Raw genomic sequence first — 17500 nt, forward strand, 5'->3', positions numbered from 1 at the left:
AAACAGAAGAAGACATTGCAAAGGAGATAAAACAAAAAAAAAATATCGAGGACGCAAGATTATAAAAAAAAAAAAAATACGATAGGGAAAAATGACATTGCAAGGAATAGGAAAAAAAATAGATAAGATGGTTGTCAATACGAAGGAAAAGTAAGAAAAAAAAAAGATGAGGAAAAGGATGATTCTGTAAATGTGCATAAAAGAGGATATAACGAGAAAAAAGAGGCATTGCAAGGAAAATATTTAAAAAAATAGAGAAAATACCTTGCCAAGAGAGAAAGAGAGGACGGATGAAGATGTCAAAGAAAGAATGATATAAAAACGAAGAAGGAGAAATTGAGGAAGGTGATAAAAAAAAAAATATTAAGAGAAATTCATGGACGGATGAATGGATTAAGTAATGAATAAAAAAATGGAATATGAATAGAAAGATATGAATAAAAAAGTAATATGAATAAAGAGAAAGATTTAGAAACTGTGAAATAAGGAAAAGTAGACAGAGGAAAGGAAAAAAAAAGGAGAAAAAGAAGTATGAAGAGTTGGAAGAAGCTGAAATGGAGGAGGAGGAAAGAGAGTGAAGATGAAAACTGGAGGAATAAATGGAGAGAAAAGAGCTAAAGAAAAAAAAATTGCAAAGAAAATGTGAGAAAGTGAGAAAACGGGAAGAACGAATGCAATACGAAAAGGCAGATGGAAGAAGCGAAAGGAAAGAAAAGATAAAAGAAGGAAGGAAGCGTAAAAATGGAAGGAAGAAGGAAAGTAGGAGCAGGGGGTGGGGGGGCAGGGAAGGATCACGCCATGACCTCCCGTATCCATTTTAGGACATGGAATGCCATTGGACAACTCAGCAGAGAGAGAGAGAGAGAGAGAGAGAGAGAGAGAGAGAGAGAGAGAGAGAGAGAGAGAGAGAGAGAGAGAGAGAGAGAGAGAGAGTCTAAATAAGTATAGAATATAATGGAAGCAAAACACGTATGTAGTTAATAATTATTTAATATAAACAGGGACGTACGTAAATTAGTTTCCTTCTTAACAAAGCGTCTGGGAAAAACAACGAGCAGGAGGAGGAGGAGGAGGAGGAGGAGGAGGAGGAGGAGGAGGAGGAGGAGGAGGAGTAATGTAAAGTAAAAGCTAACAGCAGCACAACTGTTGGCTATTATATACTTATTTATTTGCTTATCTCTTTATCTATTCATTCACTTACTTGTGTATTTGTTTTACTTAAGATATGCCCCGTTGTTTTCTAACTGATGGGAAACATAAAAAATGTGAATCAACAAGAATATCAATGTTTACTCTTATCATCATCATCACTGTCATCCTCCTCTTCTTTCTCTTCCTCATCATCATCAACAACAATGATAACAAGAAGAAAATAGAAGATAATAATATATAAATAAATCTGTTGTTGGCAAGGAGGAGGAAGTTGATAAAGAGGAGGAGAAAGAAAAAGAGGAGTAGGAGGAGGAGGAGGAGGAGGAGGAGGAGGAGAAGAAGGGAAAGGAGGAGGAGCAAAATTCATGTTTGTGTGGATAATGCTTTCCCAAGGGCAGCTAGCTTGGGTGGGTCGAGGGAGGGGAAGGGAGAAGACATTGGGGAGTGAAGGTATGGAGAAGTGAAGAAGTGGTCTAAAAATTGAGGCATTAGGAAGAGGAGGAAGTGGAGTAGGAGGAGAGAGGAGAAGCTTTTGTCGGTAAACGAAAGAGGGAAACAAGAGGAAAAAAATATGTAAGAAAAAAAGAAAGACAATTTGAATAGGGAAAAGGAGGAATAAGAGGAAGAAGATTAAAAAAGGAGAAATAGAAGACATTAAGATACAACCAAGAGAGAGAGAGAGAGAGAGAGAGAGAGAGAGAGAGAGAGAGAGAGAGAGAGAGAGAGAGAGAGAGAGAGAGAGAGAGAGAGAGAGACGCAGACGCAGTTTCCGTGTCTTGGGTGGGGGGAACAATAATTTGAAAACGCAAAACTCACAAGGAAGTGCTAATAAGGCTACTGTGCTTACAAATAAACTTAAATAGACTGACTGTGGAGGTATTAATCAATGAAAGCAACATTAAGTATTGTCAATGGCACTAATGAGTCTTTTATTCGTTGATGTCCAAGTTATTTGTATGATATCTAATATAATGAATTTGTTGCTGTGTATTATTCGTATTATTATTGGATCTGCTACTACTACTACTACTACTACTACTACTACTACTACTACAACTACTACTACTACTACTACTACTACTACTACTACTTTTTATGTATCATTGAGATCAGCCAAGGTTACAAAAGTGGATTAGGAAAAGGCTGCTCAAATATAGTCCCCCAAAAAAAGAAAACGGAGGAGTACCGAGAAAGGAGCCAATTTGTTTATCATTCCCCAGTATTACTTCTGGACATGGCAGTGAGCAAGTATCCATAACTCATATATCGCCTTGTCTCGTGTTGCTTATCCATTAGGAAGTGTGTAAGCAAGGGCCTTGGTGTCCGGTGTGTTTTGACCGTACTTAGCTGTTTGTTTTATTATTTTTTTCCTTCCTCAAGTCCAGTCAGAACCTTGAAGTGTGTGTGTTTTTTTCCCTCTCTCTCTTTTATATTGCGTATGAGTTGGGTGGTGGTGGTGGTGGTGATTGTGGTGGTTGTGTGTTGGTGGCGGTTCTTGTGGTGGTGCTGGTGTATTGGTGGTGAAGGTGGTGATGGTGGTGGTGAAGACTTTTGTGTTCCTATTGTTGCTGTTGTTGTTGATAGTGAAGTTAGCCAGTTTTATCTTTTTCACATAGTCTCTCTCTCTCTCTCTCTCTCTCTCTCTCTCTCTCTCTCTCTCTCTCTCTCTCTCTCTCTCTCTCTCTCTCTCTCTCTTTCTCTCTTGTCTACTCTTTAAATGCCCAGCCTGTGACAAGGAGACAAGAGGCTTAAGCAATTATGTAATCTGTTATGGATTTTGATGGCTGGCCACTGGCACGCAGAATATTAAGTCAGGCATTATATGTACACCAGAGGTCATTAGTCGAGTAACCTGCTGCACTCGACTCACTTCCATTGTATTTAGTGCTGCTGCTCAATCCTAAACTCTCTGATCTGTTTAAACCTTATCAGTCGTCTTGTGTTGTAGGCAGACTGTCAGCATATCAAAGGTCTTTAGATTAGATAAGATTGTGTATTATAAATAACATAGTATTAAGTTCAGTATTGTAAGTAATATAGCATTGGACTCTGTACTGTAGATTATATAATATTCTATTCGATGCAGTAAATGATTATGATATGTAGCCACAGAATGAACACAAGTTTTTGCTATCCAGTATTAAAAAAAAAAAGTAAGGAAGAAAGTATGTTTATTGACCACAAACCATGAATTACACTTAAATAATTTAAATAAGTGGAGCTGGATCCATACGCCACAAACCTCACTCAAGCTAAACAACTCACTATATATACAAACATGTAGTACTGCATAATCCACACGCTACGAACTGCACACAAGCTAAACACAACCCACTACAAGCTAAGGACATCAGGACACACACCCTGCCATACCCCAAGCTCGCGGTGGTGACGCTCGTGCTGCGCCTTCCTGCTGCTCACCTTGGAGTCGTCAGCAAGTAACTGTACTCGTAGTTTCCCGTTGATTAGGTGCTGATGTCCGCGCACTGCAGGGATCAGGCCGGGGATTGCTGCCATTATTATGTTGTGGTTGTTATGAGCAGTGATAATAGTAATAGAAGTAGTACCTGCAGCAAGATCAGCTCGAAGATCTCTAGTGCTAAGACTAATACTACTATTATTAATAATGGTGGGTCATAGGGAGAAGGAGAACGTAGTGGAGAGAAAAAGATGAGGGGGAAGGGGAGTAGCACGAAGTAACAACTAACAACAACAGTGCTGGTGGCCTTCAGGAGTCTGTTTGTGGTTAACCTCATTCTCAAATCTAATATGAAAGACGAAAGACACTGAAATCGAAAATAAAAAATAAAACGATGTGATCCTCCCCGGCGGGGAATCGAACCCCGGTCTCCCGCGTGACAGGCGGGGATACTAACCACTATACTACCGAGGACTGACAGTACTAAAATAGAAAGAGTACCAGAATGAAGAGGTGTAAGAGAAACGAAAATGAACAAAGGAAAAAGAACGTAAGGAGAGAAAAATAAGAAAGAATAAATTCAGAGGATAAGAAAACAATAACAATTAAGATAAAAGGAAAAGAAGAAATAAGTACAGGAGGAGGAAAGAAAAAAAAAAACTGCTCAAATGAGGAAGAGGCGCCTCGGTGGCCGTGAGTCCCCCGGCGTGATGTTGAGTGCCCGCTCACGAGTCCCGACCACCGAGAGAAGCCACACACACGCCTCCTCCTCCTCCTCCTCCTCCATGTGACCTCCGGCGTTACCCAAGAAACTCAGCAGCGTCAGGCATAATTCTCGCACCGATCATAAAGCCTTGTTAGGGGACGAGCCATCACGGAAGGGACTGCTTGGAGGCCTCTCTCTCTCTCTCTCTCTCTCTCTCTCTCTCTCTCTCTCTCTCTCTCTCTCTCTCTCTCTCTCTCTCTCTCTCTCTCTCCCCCCGCTCCCTCTGGTTACTCGCATCTAATTCAATTTCTATGTCAGTGACTCACGATTAAGGGTTCACATTTCTTCCTTTTTCTGTCAATATTTGTTTCTCAGTTGGATTTGCATAGTGTAAGAGTACTTTTCATTCTCTCTCTCTCTCTCTCTCTCTCTCTCTCTCTCTCTCTCTCTCTCTCTCTCTCTCTCTCTCTCTCTCTCTCTCTCTCTCTCTCTCTCAACCTCTCCTCACCTTACATCACTCACACAATCAGCTCACTAACCTAACTACCCTAATTTCAGTCAAACCGGACCGTCACATCTAGCCATCCAAGATCACCTCACACTCCCCACACTCCCCACACTCCCCTCCCTCCCCTCCCTCCCAGCCCCCAACCCCAAAACCCGAAAAACCCCAACCTCCGTCTCCAGTTCCTCTCTCTCTGACCTCGAACTCCCTCCCTCCTCTTCCTCCTCCTCCTCCTTCTCCTCCTCTTTCTCCTCCCCTTAACTTAACCCACGTACCGCCCCGCCCCTCTCCTCTCATCTCTCCTCTCCTCGCCTCTGCCCCACTGCAGCGCCTCCCAATATTTAGATCCGGGTCATGCTTCCGACGCCCTATTCTTGGGGTGACTTTGGCGTGTGTCCCAAGGGAGAGTGTTGCGTGAGAGAGAGAGGGAGAGAGAGAGGGAGAGGGAGAGGGAGAGGGAGAGGGAGAGGGAGAGAGAGCACGTAACTGGGCGAGAGGGAAAGGAATGATGATCGAAATAAGGAAAACAATTCACCGTGAAAAGGAGGGAAAATGAAACAGAAATTAGGTTAACTGCGTATCATGAAGAGAGAGAGAGAGAGAGAGAGAGAGAGAGAGAGAGAGAGAGAGAGAGAGAGAGAGAGAGAGAGAGAGAGAGAGAGAGAGAGATAGAGACTGCAGGTTTGTAGAAAAATCAGTGTTCCTAGTCTTCTTTAATTATCTTGTCATGTCCTCCTCCTCCTCCTCCTCCTCCTCCTCCTCCTCCTCCTCCTCCTCCTCCTCAATGTCTTCCTCAACCTCCTCCTCCTACTCCTCCTTCTCCACCTTCATTCCTTCTCCTTCACTCCTCCTCCTCTAACTTCGCCAGCAGCAGTGGGAAGTTGCATGTAAACAGATGATCTACTTTGTGTAAGAGTGAAATTAATTGATGCCCTTTCCTTGTTGTGTTAGCCATCCGTCATGTCCGCGATCGTTAGTGTCATGTTGCTTATTTGGGACTCTTCCTCTCCCGTGCGTAAGGCTTTTTTTTTTCTATTGTGAGTGTGTGTGTGAGTGTGAGTGTTTTGTCTGTGTGCGTGTGTGTGTGTGTGTGTGTGGGAGAGTTGAATGAGTGAGTTTAGCGAGTGAGATGTGACTATACGTGGGTGCGTGATAGAGAGAGAGAGAGAGAGAGAGAGAGAGAGAGAGAGAGAGAGAGAGAGAGAGAGAGAGAGAGAGAGAGAGAGAGATGCTGGGTGTTAATGCACATTCATACTCTTTCCGCATACGAATTCTGCTTCTTTTTGACGGCAACAAGCAGACCAGAAAACCAGCATCCTGTTAGAAGGTGATAAACTATTGCCGGGAACCAGACGAACACCTCGAGATAGCACGTCATTTTCCCTCATTACCACTTGTATTGCTGCTTGATTCTCTCCCCGGGGATGTATGTACGTGCACTTGCTCCTGAAACTAACCATTACTCTCCTCCCTTCCCCGTGTAACCTTGGGACTCAATGACATGTTGTTCTGTGCTGTTCTGCAGGAGTTTTGTATTGCCCTGAAAACTCGACTTCCGGGCTTCACTTCCTGCGTGGCCAAGCTTTTTTCATCCGTCATATTTTCCTTCGTGACGAGGAGAACTTTACATTCGCCCTCGTGCAGTGAAGGGTGAACTCGCTGAAGCCAAATTCCGTTACGTGCTTCTTATATTCTTCGTTTCTTTTTTTGGGGGGTGGGGTGTTTTGATTAAAAGTATAGATATATTCCTTATCATAATTGAGGAGACATTTGGTTAACATTGCGATACGATTAGAAAGAAGGCAAAGAAGTAGTAGTAATAGTGCAAGTAATAGAGTAGTAGCAGTAGCAGTAGTAGCAGTAATAATAGTAGTAGTAGTAGTAGTAGTAGTGGTAGTAGTAGTAGAGAGAGAGAGAGAGAGAGAGAGAGAGAGAGAGAGAGAGAGAGAGAGAGAGAACAACCGGCACACCAGCTCGACCTAAAATAAATATCAAGAAGAAGAGCAACAACAAAAAAATAATCTGGAGCCTGATGAACGAGACACACACAGCCATCATTAGCCCGACTAAGTGTTCTTATCTCGCCTTCTCACCTCCGCACACTCACTGGGGAGATCCGGCATGCCTCACTCTCCCAGCACCCAGAGACTCTCCCACCACCCTTTACAACACCCCGAGACTCTCCCAGCACCCATACACTCTCCTAGCACCACGACACCCTCCCAGCATCCCACACTCCCCCAGCAGCCTCAAAAAGACACCCTCTAGCATCTAACTAAAGTTCTTCTAAGCTTCCAAGGACGCAGAAGGTTCTCTAAAAACTCAAACCTCATTTTTTTTTCCCTGCGAGTCTCTATCAGTTCCCCCCGCCCGCGGCTGACAAAGGGCGGCACGAATAGCTCCTGACGGCCCTTTAGATTCCTCAGGGGCCTTTGGAATCCCTGCAGGAGCTCTGGTGCGTAGTCGGTAAATTATACGGCCGCCGAGTCAATATTTTTCACGCCTAAGTTCCGAACACGATAATTGCTAGCATTGGTTCCTCCGACCGCGAGTAATTGGTAACATTAAGTTCTCCCCGCGTGACAACTCGCGATTACATGTACACAAAGGGTGGGTAGGCAGTGTTTACTTTATTTAGGACCCAATGCGCGGCGAGAGGCGAGCAGGGAGGGGGAGTAATTGTTAGCCCAGGGACAATTAGCAGCTTCGGCTCGGTGACGACGGGTTGGCTTGGAGAAAAGTTGCTGTGTAATGACAGATTTTCCTTCTCCACCACCAGTACCACCACTACCTCTGCCACCATCACCATTAAAACACAACATTAAAGCAGTAACACAACAAAAGGGAAGAGAAGAGGCAAAAGAAGAGTAGAGGAAGAGAAAATATTAACTACCACAACCACTGCTAACAGCCACCACTACCACTGACATTAAAACACTAACGCCACATTAAAACAACAACACACGAAGGGAGACGAGAGACAAAGAAGAGTACAGCAAGAGAAAATGAATAAACGACAATTCACTGACACAATTCTTCACCCCCCAAAAAAAAAGAAAAAAAAAGAAAAAGAGTAGGATGACAAATCTCTCTCAAGGAAAACCAACAAATAATTTACATCCTGCCGACTTTTAAGCGAGGACAAATATTAAAGAGAGAAACGAAACGAAATAGTGAAGGAAGAGGAGGAAGAAGAAGAATGAGAAGGAGGAGGAATAAAAAAGAAAAAAAAAGGAAGAGGAAGAAGAGGTGGAGATAAAGGAGGCGGATGGAACGAGAGAAGTGAACGGGACAAGGCTGAGAGAGAGAGAGAGAGAGAGAGAGAGAGAGAGAGAGAGAGAGAGAGAGAGAGAGAGAGAGAGAGAGAGAGAGAGAGAGAGAGAGAGAGAGAGAGAGAGAGAGAGAGAGAGATCTAGGACACCTTAAGCTTGAAGACACACACTCATCACCGTCACCTGAAGTAAACTCGATAACATGTCCAAGGTTAAAGAAGACACCTGAAGCTTCTGAGGATTGACAGGTGATTTCCGGGGCCACACCTCCCCACGAGCACACCTGGAGACCGTCACGCTCCTCAGGTGCCTCGGTGGTGGCTCGTAGGTCCTTGTGGGAGGAGTTCCTCAGGGTCTTGCTGAGTCCTTGCTTGTTTACGGTTGTTTGTACGTGTGTGTGTGTGTGTGTGTGTGTGTGAGAGAGAGAGAGAGAGAGAGAGAGAGAGAGAGAGAGAGAGAGAGAGAGAGAGAGAGAATACACTAACACACACACACACACACACACACACACACACACACACACACACACACACACACACACACACACACACACACACACAATAACAAACACATGCTCGCACGCACGATAAAATTATATAGGTGAAACTTGTGTTAAAAAAAGAAAAAAGTATATAAAGATAAAAAGGTGGAAAGGCTAAAAAATATGGTACTGAAACATCTTGTAATTTTCGTGTAAACATTTTCCAAAACTTTCATTAACATTTTTTCTTCCTCGTGAATTTACAGAGCCTGGAAACACTTACGCAGCATTTATAGGGACACGATTTTGCCCTTCAGCCGCATAAAAATATCAGAATATAATACGTTTAGAATAAAATATATATAATGATGAGAGAGGGGGAAAAAAATTAAGTAAGAGGGTGAGAAAGGAGAAAAAGATAAACTTGCAAGAAAAGGACGGTAAAGAAAAAGAAATGACAGAAAAAAAGGTAACCGAATATCATAAAGTTTAAAGTAAATATAAACTGTAGAGAAAAAAAAAGTGAAATTGTGAAATATATTTTATTTTAAGACCCACGTAAAAATCCAGAGGAGAAAGTCAGTGTGGAAAGATTGCAAGGAAAGCTTAAGAGTAACAAACAAACAATTAGTGAGGGAGGAAGATAATAGGGAGAGATAAAGATACCTGTAAGATATAGCACTGGGGGGAGCTGCAGGTGAGAGAGAGAGAGAGAGAGAGAGAGAGAGAGAGAGAGAGAGAGAGAGAGAGAGAGAGAGAGAGAGAGAGAGAGAGAGAGAGAGAGAGAGAGAGAGAGAGAGAGAGAGAGAGAGAGAGAGAGAGAGAGAGAGAGAGAGAGAGATGAATGGAGAGAAGATGAGCACTCCAGCATTATGAAGGGAAGTAGGCTGCAAGGGGGGGATAGGAAAGGAGGAATGGGGGTAAGAGGGGAGAAGGGAGGGAGGGAAGGAGGGGAAATGGAGGTTGTAGAGAAAGTCGACACAGGAAGAGAAAGAAAAAATAAGACTGGTCTGAGCTGAGAGGAAAGACTGGTTCTGTGAGGAGTGAGAGGACGCAGGAAACAAGGGAGGATGGAAGGAAAACAGGAAGAGAGAACAGAGAATAATAGGAAAAATACCACCATCACCACCACCAGTACTACTGCTACTGTTACTGCTACTGCTACTACCACTATCACTACTTCTACCTCTATCACTACTGCTGCTACTACTACTACTACTACTACTACTATAGCTACTGTTACTGCTACTACTACTACTACTACTACTACTACTACTACTACTACTACTACTACTACTACTACTACTACTACTACTACTACTACTACTAATATTAATAATAATACTTTTATTATCAAACAGCATCAACAGGAATAACAAGAACAAGAAGAAGAAGAAGAAGAAGAAGAAGAAGAAGAAGAAGAACAACAACAACAACAACAACAACAACAACAACAACAACAACAACAACAACAACAACAACAACAACAACAACAACAACAACAACAAAGTGAAGAAGAAGAACAAGAAGAGCAAGAAGAACAAGAACAAGAGCAAGAAGAACAAGAACAAGAGAACGAGAATAATAAGTAGAAGAAGAAAAATGAACAACAACAACAACAATAACAACAAAAGCAATAATAATAATAATAATAGGACTTCATGTGAGAGGATAATTAATTTTCTGATAACGTGAAGATTAAAGATAATAATGATAATCACATGGAAGGATATAAAGCAGAAGTAATCAAGGCTGGTCAAGGATGTAGGCAATTAGTTGATGAAGAGAAAAGAAAAATAAAAAGGAAAAATTAAAAGGGAAGAAAAGGGAATAAGGAGAGAAATGTCCTGAGAGGAGAAGATATGAAGACTTGCATCACCATTACCAGTGAAGGAGGAGGAAGAGAGGAAAGAAAAAGAGGAGGAGGAGGAGGAGGAGGAGGAGGAGGAAAGAGGGAGGATGTGATTGATAGGACTAGCACATGAGGAGAGGGAAAAAAATAAAAAAAACAGCAAGAAGAAGAATGGGAAATGGAGAGAGAGAAAAAAATAAAGAATGAGGAGACACAAGAGGGTGAGAGAGATTTTATGATAAGGGTAACTTAATGATAATAACAATAGATTTAAGAAATAAGCCAAAAATCAGAGAGAGAGAGAGAGAGAGAGAGAGAGAGAGAGAGAGAGAGAGAGAGAGAGAGAGAGAGAGAGAGAGAGAGAGAGAGAGAGACATATACACACGCACACAGGCCAAACAGGTGTACTACTACCCCTTCCATCCCTCCCCTACCCCTCCCAACACAGACCAGAAAAGAAAAAAAAGTAAAAATAAAAAGGATTGAGGAAGCTGAGAAGATCCACTCGATAAGACATCAGAATGGATCGCCGCAGCAGATTTGGTCAAGGGATTGTGTTAATGCAGGACCTTCTTAATAGTTTACGTCTCGTGGTGTTAAAATAATGAGGCAGCAGAGGTCGTGTGTGCGAGGGAGGGGAGAGGGAGAGAGAGAGAGAGAGAGAGGGTAAGGGGAGAGAGGTAGAGGAGTAGGTATGAAAAAAATCAGAAAGTAAGGTAGGTGTTCTGATTGAAAGCTGATAAAAACGTTGAATTGTAGAGAGATAAGATTGCTGCTTCGATTAGACCTTCTTGATAGATTCAGAATGCGCACTGAAGAGTAATTTGACTCGAGCTGGCCGGGCAAAAACTGGGAGGCGCCAGCACCACCGCGGCTGAGGATAGATAGGAGGGGCGGCGGCGCGGGGAGCGAGGAAGCAATACAGCAAGCGGAGCGGTAAATAGGGGATGACGGGGAGTTAACGAGGACACTGTGTAGTACTTTCGCATCGGGTCCTGCCTCACACTCCCCATCGACCAACAACAGTGTTCGTATTTTCTTTTTTTTTTTTTTTTTTTTTTACCAGTAGCAGTAGTAATGTTTGATAAGGCAGATAACCAGTCTCTCATTATCTCTGCCCTTCATCTCTCTTGCTTTCCTTCCTCGACCAAAGACAGTGTTTGTATTTTTTGTATCAGTAGCATTCTGTATAGTGTAAATCTGTATTTGATATGAGAGTGATAGTCAGCCAGTCAGTTTCCCCCACCTCCCTTACCTGCTCTTCATTCATCTTGTTTTCCTTTTTTGACTAAGGACACTGTATTTTTTTTTTTTTTTTTTTTTTTGCATTAGTAACATTCTGTATACTTTAAATCTCTCGTATTTGATAATGTACAGATAGCCAGTCAGTACCTCACTCTATCTACTCATCTTCTCTCTTGCTTTCCTTCCTCCATCAATGACTGTTTGTAAAATTATATCAGCAGCGTTCCTTATTGTGTAAATCACCCGTGCTTGATAAGGTACAGATGGCCAGTTCATTCCTCGCCATACCTGCTCTTCCTCTCACTCCTTTGCTTTCCCTCCTCTAAATACGTGCTCGATTGCATTACCTGACTTGGAGAAATGGGGGTAGCAATGTTTCTGGCTGCAGGGGATGAATTAGTGTTGTTTCTCTGGTCATATAAGAAGCCTGGCCGCTAACATTGGTATGGAGAATGCAAGAACGTACGAAAGAGAATGAAACTGCAACATAATGAAACTAAAGAAGGAAATTGTGGAAGTTTTAACAGAACACAGATTGTGATATTTTTCTCGCTAGTAAAAATGAATTGATTTTGTTTCTGAATTCGGTCTGAAATATTGTACCTAACAGCGGCCGGCAGACAAAGAAGGAAATTGTGAGAGTTTGAGCAGAATGCAAAGTGAAAGACACCATTTAACTATTAAAGACGAATTCGGTTTGTTTCTAGCCAGTGGTGGGAGGCAGAATGCATGAAAGATAACACAACCTCGAAATAATGGAGATAATCAGGAAAATAGTGGGAGGTTGAACCGAAAACATAATAAAATCTGACGTTAAACAGATGAAAATAACTTACTCCCTCCTGACCAACCACGGTGGGTACGAATAGAACGCACGAAAGAGAATAATATAATGCAGAATAATCAGGAAAATAGTGGGAGACCTAACCGAATGCAGACGAAAACCGGACAGTAAACAGATAATGATAAGCAATAATAACTTCCTCTCTTTCTCTCCCCACCTCACACCTCAAGGCTTGCTGTGGGGGAGGATCATGACCACCTCCCTCCACCTCCTTCTCTTAGTCCCTTACCCCCACTCCCTGCACCCCACGACGCGCAGTCCCTTAGGGGGTGGAGTAACCTGCTATGAATACACGGCGTGGACCTGCTCTTGGGCTCGCTGGCTGCAGGTCACGGCGTGGGGCTGCGGGTTCTGGGGTCTGAGCGAAGGAGGAAGTGAAGGATGGCTCTGATAGCGAGGCGAGAAGAGAATGTTAAGAGAAAGGACGGGAGTTAAATAGATTATTTGCTTGGTGGTTAGAGGAAGGAAAGAAAGTGTAGATAATTGAGGAAATAAAGGAGAAAGCGAAGAATGAAAGAAAGGAGATACCAAGGAAAGAAGGAAGTGTTAAGATAAAGAATGGAAGGGAAAAGAGATTATCTGTTAGGAGGTTAGAGGAAGGAAAGAAGGTACAGATAGGTGAGGAAGAAAAGGAGAAAGGGAAGAAGAGTAGATGAAGGAGATAGCAAGGAGAGAAGAGAATGCTAATGAAAAGAACGGAAGGAAAAGAGATTATTTGTTAGGAGGTGAAAGGAAGGAAAGATAAAAAAACAATAGACGAGGTAAAGGAGAAAGAGAAGGATAATGTTATGATTCACAGGAGAAAAGAGAATGCCAAGGTAAAGAAAGGGAGGAAACTTAATTGCTGTAAAGAGTGAAAGGAAGGAACAAACGACGTTACAGATAAAAAGGGAGGAAACGAAGGACGTAAGGAAGAAGGAAGCAGAGGAAAATATTTTGATAGCGAAGGATGAGAAACTTGAGAGAAAGAATGGAGGAGAACATATTGGGTGGAAGGAGGTGAAAGGGAGGAAAGAAAATGATGATAGAAGGATATTAAACGAAGGGCGAGGAGAGCAAGGAAGCGAGGGAGGATATGATAGCGGAGCGATAGGAGAATTTGAAGAGAAAGAATGAAGAAAAAAATTGATGAAAGTAGGTAAAAGAAAGTAAAGATAAAGTAGAATGAAAAAAATGTTAAACGAAGGAAGGTGCAAACAAAGAAGCAAAAAAAATATGATATCGAAGCAAGAATAGAATTTGGAGAGAAAGATTAAAAAAAAAAAACATTTCGTGAAAAAGAAAAGAGAAGAAGTAGAGAAAAATGTAGCTAGAAAGAGAGAAGACGAAATAAGAGGAGAAAAGAGGAAGTGAAGGAGGATGTGATGTGAGGCGAGAAGAGAATGTTTAGAGCGAGAATGAAAGAAACCGTATTTGGTGGAAGGAGTCTGAGAGAGAAGAGAACAGAGCAAGATTGAGAGGAAAAGAAGAAGGAAGCAAAGGAGGATATGAAAGCGAGACGAGAGGGGGGAAGAATGAAAAAAGCAGGTGAGAGGAAGGAAAGGAAAGGCGTTGTAGAAAGAGATAATGTTCGGGAGAAAGTAGAGAAAATTATTAGGTGTCAGAGGAAAGGAATTAAATGGTTAGGGGTTAGGTTAGGTTAGATTACGTCTTGGGAGTGACAGGCGAGGTGTTAAGGGCACAGGAAAGGCTTAACTACCTGGGAACTTGGAAGGAGGAAGTGAAATGCATTAGTGAGAATTTACTCTATTCAGGAAAGTTTGTGTGTGTGTGTGTGTGTGTGTGTGTGTGTGTGTGTGTGTGTGTGTGTGTGTGTGTGTGTGTGTGTGTGTGTGTGTGTGTGTGTGTGTGTGTGTGTGTGCGCGTGTAAAAGTAAGATTCAGGTTATAAGTCTGGTGGATTCTCTCTCTCTCTCTCTCTCTCTCTCTCTCTCTCTCTCTCTCTCTCTCTCTCTCTCTCTCTCTCTCTCTCTCTCTGCGTGTGTGTGTGTGTGTGTGTGTGTGTGTGTGTGTGTGTGTGTGTGTGTGTGTGTGTGTGTGAGAGAGAGAGAGAGAGAGAGAGAGAGAGAGAGAGAGAGAGAGAGAGAGAGAGAGAGAGAGAGAGAGACAAACTGACTTTCAGGTACGTATACAAACTCTCTCACAGGAAGAACAGTTTGCTTACCTGTGTTTACCTGTCCACATAAATTTAGCTAAAAACACTCGCTGTGACGTCTCCCTGTTTAGTCCTATTACTTACATTCACATTATTTTCCCTGCACAAGAGGTACGCGCCAAGTTTATGTGAGAACGAGTGTTTCTAGAAAAGCTGAATAAAACTGACTGGTTATCCAAGAACTTCTTTTTTTTTTCTTTTTGTCTCTTTGTATTTATGCAGATTTCTCTTTCTATTCATTGCAGAAGCTCCGTGTCCCGTCCAGTCACCGTCCTCGGTTGTCCCGTCCTCGCCTCGTCTTCTTTTCCCCCCGGTGGTAAGTTTGGGCTCTGCTGCTTCAGGAGAGAGAGAGATGGAGACGGAGGGTGAGTGGGAGTAGGAGAAGGAACGAGGGACTCATGTAGATAAATGAGGGAAAAGAATGGAATGATAAAGATAGGTGATTGAAAGAGAGAGGTTAGTGTACGTGAATGGGAAGATAAAGGTCAGGAATTGAAAGGAAAAGGAGGTTGGTGCAGATAAATAAGGTACAGAAATGGAAAGACTGGTGTACATAAATAGGAAAGATGAATGGAAAGGTAAAGGTAGGGAATTGATAGAAAAGGAAGGACATGGAAGGCAAAGAGGAATGAGGGGTAGGTAAAGAAGACTAGGAGATGGGACAGAAGATGAAAGGGGATTGAATAACAACGTGGTGGAGATAGGGAAGGGAGATGAATAGGAAAGGAAGGGTAGGGGAGGAGTAGAGGGAAGAAGGAACGAGAAAATAAATCCATAAAGAGAGTCTCATATATTAAACAGAGAGAAAAAAAGAATGGAATTTGCTCGGCTGAATATGGAATGGCAGGAACGAGGGAGAAAAAAAAGTGGGAGTCACTAATTGAATCTAAAAGTATATAAATTAAGGATTAGAGAGCGTCGGGAGTAAAAAAATAATGGTTTAGTTCCGAGGCTTTTAAAATGACATTCCTTATGAAGCCTTTGGAATTCTCTGGGTCCATCTGTTGTTTAATGATAATACACTGACACACACACACACACACACACACACACACACACACACACACACACACACACACACACACACACACACACACACACACACACACACACACACACACACACACACACACACACACACACACACACTTTCTCGTGATGATCCCTACCTTCATTATTATTATTAGTATTATCACCATTATTATTATTATTAGAAAAAGGAAAATGAACAAAATAATATCATTGGGTGTAATCTTATAAATTTTTACCATATTTCTTCCAAAATTTTTTAGGTTAATAATAGATAAGTAACATGGAAATGATCAGAACTAAGAGTACACATAGACAAGAGATGAACATAAAGAAAGAATGAAATGAAAGAGGGAAAATAAAAAGAAATAAAAAAATGGAATGAATATATATATATATATATATATATATATATATATATATATATATATATATATATATATATATATATATATATATATATATATATATATATATATATATATATATATATATATATATATATATATATATATATATATATATATATATATATATATATATATAGAGAGAGAGAGAGAGAGAGAGAGAGAGAGAGAGAGAGAGAGAGAGAGAGAGAGAGAGAGAGAGAGAGAGAGAGAGAGAGAGAGAGAGAACACATAAACATACCATGGCTCTCTTCCTACTGTCTATCATGGATGTAACAGTCTCACCGTCAGCAGCAGTGCAGTGGCCAGGTGTGTTGGGCGCTTCATTGCCTGTACCATGAGTGTCTCTTCACCTGCCACCTGTGTTTTCCTGGTGCTGAGATTCTGAAAGCAAATTGACCGGGAAAACTTGTCCGCGAAGAATTCAGTGAGCTATATCTTCGTTTATATCTCTTAATACGTGTTGCGTGTGGCAGGGAGGTCATTGTACGGCCATTATGAGCGAGTGTTATTATTTTCTTTCCTCTTTTCCCTTTGTCTGGTCTCCTTAGCACGTAAGAGAAAAATTAAGGAAACTGCTGCGCTTTTTGATGATTGCCTGCTAGTCAGTTCGCGGTGTGTGTTCTTGTGAGGTCGTTGGAGTGTTGCAGGAATGTTTGAATGTGATGAATTGTCTGTAAGCGTGTTGTGTATGTATACGAGTGAACTACGGTTAGTTTAGGTTGGGTTGGGTTAGATATGTTGTGTTTGGGGTTACGTGAGGTGAGGTAAGGTAATGTAAGATAAGGTGTGATTAAATAATGTTAGGTTAAATTACGTTATGGTATGTTACACCTTGTGACGTTAAGATAAGTTGGATAAGTTAAGGCAATGTAGAAGTTTTTTTGAGCTTGTTCTTTTTGTGTACTGTGTATTTCCTGTGGTTCATTCATGTTTTGTCAAGTTTGGTTATTGTAGATTAGTTTTACATTGTGTTGGTGGAGCGTTGAGTGTGAGGAGAGGATTGTGTTACATATGCAAGGAGTTGTTTGGGTGTTGAGATAAAGTATTCGTGTTCATCTTGAGCGTTATGAGTCGTATGCTTTGTTGCTGGAGTGTTGAGTGAGTGGATGAGTGGAGTGGTGTGTTGGGTATGCATTGTGCTGCTGATGTAGATGTAGCTTGTATGTGTATCTCGGGAGTGTTAGGAGCTCTGCATTGTGTTGCTGGAGTGTGTAAAGCTCGCAGTGAGGGGGCAGACTGTGTTATCCTCAGTTATCACCGTTTTTATGTGTGACTGATGGGTTTTGCGTCACTAAATTATCATTAATGTCCTTTCAAGTCTTTTTTTTCAACCTCCTTTTTTCCTTTCAACCTTACCTGCTTCCCTTCCCGTCCACCCTCCCTCACCCTTCACCCTTTGCTCTTCCCTCCCTCCCAACTCCCCTTTCCTCC

General features: G+C 41.9%; 1 long non-coding RNA gene and 1 other non-coding gene across 2 annotated transcripts in view; one reads left to right on the forward strand and one right to left on the reverse strand.

Moving 5' to 3' along the window:
• LOC135105453 (uncharacterized) overlaps window positions 1–14999 on the forward strand; it is a 97345-nt gene extending 82346 nt beyond the window's left edge. The window contains exon 4 of the long non-coding RNA XR_010270853.1: window positions 14876–14999. This is a non-coding gene — a long non-coding RNA (uncharacterized LOC135105453). The remainder of the gene's footprint in view (window positions 1–14875) is intronic.
• Window positions 3974–4045, reverse strand: Trnad-guc (transfer RNA aspartic acid (anticodon GUC)). Its single transcript has one exon. It is a non-coding gene; the product is annotated as a tRNA-Asp (tRNA).
• Window positions 15000–17500: the final 2501 nt, after the last annotated feature.

Source organism: Scylla paramamosain, chromosome 12 (assembly GCF_035594125.1).
Source record: "Scylla paramamosain isolate STU-SP2022 chromosome 12, ASM3559412v1, whole genome shotgun sequence".
Classification (NCBI taxonomy): Eukaryota; Metazoa; Arthropoda; class Malacostraca; order Decapoda; family Portunidae; genus Scylla; species Scylla paramamosain.